This window comes from Phoca vitulina, unplaced genomic scaffold (genome assembly GCF_004348235.1).
Source record: "Phoca vitulina isolate PV1807 unplaced genomic scaffold, GSC_HSeal_1.0 scaffold35, whole genome shotgun sequence".
Taxonomy (NCBI): Eukaryota; Metazoa; Chordata; class Mammalia; order Carnivora; family Phocidae; genus Phoca; species Phoca vitulina.
In genome coordinates, this window is record NW_022589738.1 from 10,429,764 (window position 1) to 10,432,981 (window position 3,218).

Here is a 3,218-nt window from a genome sequence, read left to right on the forward strand (position 1 = left end):
AAATATTCAAAAGTTGATAATACATTTCCAAACAACCTAAAGGTCAAAGAAGAGGTCAAAGGGAAATTAGAAATTATTTGGACTTGAGTGAAAACAAAACAGCATATCAACATTGTGACATGTAGCTAAAGCAGTGTTTGCATGCTAATTTTTGAAAGCTTTAAAAAATTCTTATATTAGAAAATAAAGAAAGGTCTCAAATCCATTATTTAACCTTCTACCTTAAAAAGGAGAAAAAGAAGACCAAAATAAACCCAAGTCAAGTGGAAGGAAGGAAATTATAAAGATATGAGCAGAGTTTGTTTTTATACATATGTTAAAATGAGTAAGTTATGAGTTAAACTGTTTCAGTAAATTGAGGAAAATTGGGTCCTAATGTTTAGGAAGGTTGCTCAGTGTACTGGAGATTCCCCAAAGTAAGAGGACCTGAGCATAAGGAGTAATTTTATAAAGAGGTTGAAAGAATAAGGTTGTGAAAAGAGGGAGAAATCTCTGGTCACTGACCAGAGGTAGCAGGTAAAACAGGAGTCTGGGTCTAGGGAAAACTCCTCAAGATGAAGATATTTAATCATTTCAGATTCAGAGACAGGTAGAAATGATTTTAAATTTTAGCTCTTTCATGTTGTAGAAATGTGATTTTTATCATATTAATAAAGCTGTCTGAACAACAACAAAAAGATATGAGCAGAAAATAGTGAAATAGAAAACATAACAAAAATAAATAAAAACAATAGGTCATATCAATGAAATCAAAGCAGGTTTTTTGAGAAAATTAAACAAACAAAAAAATAAATCTCTAGACAGACTAATCAGGAAAAAAAGAGAGAGAGAAGACACAAATTACCAGTTTCAGGAAAGAGAGAGGAGATATTACTACAGATCATATACTCATTCAAAGGATGATGAGGGAATATAATTGCTATATAGATATATATTTTGATTTTTCATCCCCAGTTCCTCATCAGAGGTTCTAAAACCTTTGTAATTTTCTAAGCGATAAGAGCAGTAGAATCATCTTTGTTATAATAATTGGTTTTTTTCCCTAGCTCCTGAAACAACTCTGGAGTGATAAAGATGAAAGGACCATCTTTTGTTATTCATAACAAACTCCTTTCAACCACACCTGAATTTATGATAATGATGTGACTTTTGGAAAGCCCCTAGGGATGGAGGACTGTTTGCCAGAGGAACTAACCGTGTTATTTCAGCCCTTCCTCCTGACTTGAGGGGAGAAGGACTAGAGGTTAATTAACTGATTTAATTAATATGCCTAGGTAATAAGGCCCCCATAAAAACTCTAATTGAAGAGATTCAGAAAGCTTCCAAGTTGGTGAACACATGGAGGTCCTGGGAAGGTAAAAAACCTAGAGTTTCCATGCCCCTTCCCCTTATTCCTTGACCTATGCATCTCTTCCATCTGGCTGATTCTGAGTTGTGTCTTTTTATAATAAATGGTAATCTAGTAAGTAAACTGTTTTCCTGAATTCTATGAAACATTGTAGAAAATTATCAAAGCTGAAGAGGATATCATGGGAACCTCCAGCTTAGATTTGCAATTAGTGCCTGAAGTGGTTGGTGGGGGGGCAGTCTTGTGGGATTGAGTCCTTAATCTGTGGGATCTGTGCCGATTCCAGGTAGTTAGTGTCCTAATTGAATTTTAGGACAGCTAATCGGTTTTTGGAAAAGTTGGAGAATTAGTTGGTATGGGGAAAACCTCCACATATTTGTTGTCAGCAGTATTCTCTTTAATAATGAACAACTTTATACCAATAAATTTAACAACATAGATGAAATTAAACTACAGGCTAATCTAATGTATGAACAGAGATACAAAAATCTTATATACAAAAGTTACCAAAACAAATCCACAGTGACCATGTTGTGTACATGTAGGTACTAATGTTCATTCAACAGGAAATATATACCCTAAATAGCCCTCTATCTTTAATTAAATTGAATTTTTAGTTAAAATATTCCCACAGAGAAAACTTCAGACCCACTGGCTTTACTGATGAATTCTGCTAAATATTTAAATAAGAAGCAAGTAAATCATACAAGCTCTTCTAGAAAATTAAAGAGGAAGGAATACTTCCCAGTATATCTTCTGAGGCCTGCACTACCCTGATATGATAACCAGACAAAAAAATTACAAGAATGGTACAGACCAGTTTCCTTCATAAATATATGCACAAATAGGGCGACTGGGTGGCTCAGTCAGTTAAGCATCTGCCTTTGGCTCAGGTCATGATCCCAGGGTCCTGGGATGGAGTCCCACCTTGAGCTCTCTGCTCAGTGGGGAGCCTGCTTCTCTCTCTCCCTCTGCCTGCCGCTCCCCCTGCTTGTCCATGCTCTCTCTCTCTCTGTCTCTGACAAATAAACAAAATCTTTAAATATATATATATATAGTCACAAATATTCTTAATAATGTGTTAGAAAATTGAATCCAGTAATGTACAAAATAATGGCATAATATGACCAAGTGTGTTTCATCTCAGGAATGCAGGACTAGGTCAACTTTAAAAAAAACAATCAATGTAATTTATCATATTAACGGACTAAAGAAGAAATGTCATATAAGCATCTCAATAGATTCATAAAAAGCATTTGACAAATTCAAATATCCATTTCTGCTTTTAAAAAAAAATCTTAGCATACTAGGAATAGGAGAAACTTTCTCAACCTGATATAGGGCTTCTTTGAAAAACCTACACCTAACATCATATTTAGTGGTGGAAGATTGAATGACTTCCACCCTAAGGTCAGCAGCAAAACAAGGATGTCCATTCTCATCACTCCTAATTAACATTGAGCTGGAGGTCCTAGCTTGTGAAATAAGGCCAGAAAAGGAAATAAAAGGTACACAAATTGGAAATGAAGAAATAAAACTGGCTCTACTTGCAGATAACTTAATTGTCTACATAGAAAATCTTGAAGTGTGTACAAAGAAGCTACTGAGACTGGGCGCCTGGGTGGCTCAGTTGGTTAAGCGACTGCCTTCAGCTCAGGTCATGATCCTGGAGTCCCTGGATCGAGTCCCGCATCGGGCTCCCTGCTCGGCAGGGAGTCTGCTTCTCCCTCTGACCCTCCCCCCTCTCATGTGCTCGCTCTCTCTCATTCTCTCTCTCTCAAATAAATAAAAATCTTTAAATAAAAAAAAAAAAAAAAGAAGCTACTGAGACTAATAAATGTTTAATAAGATCTCAGGATATAAGGCCAAT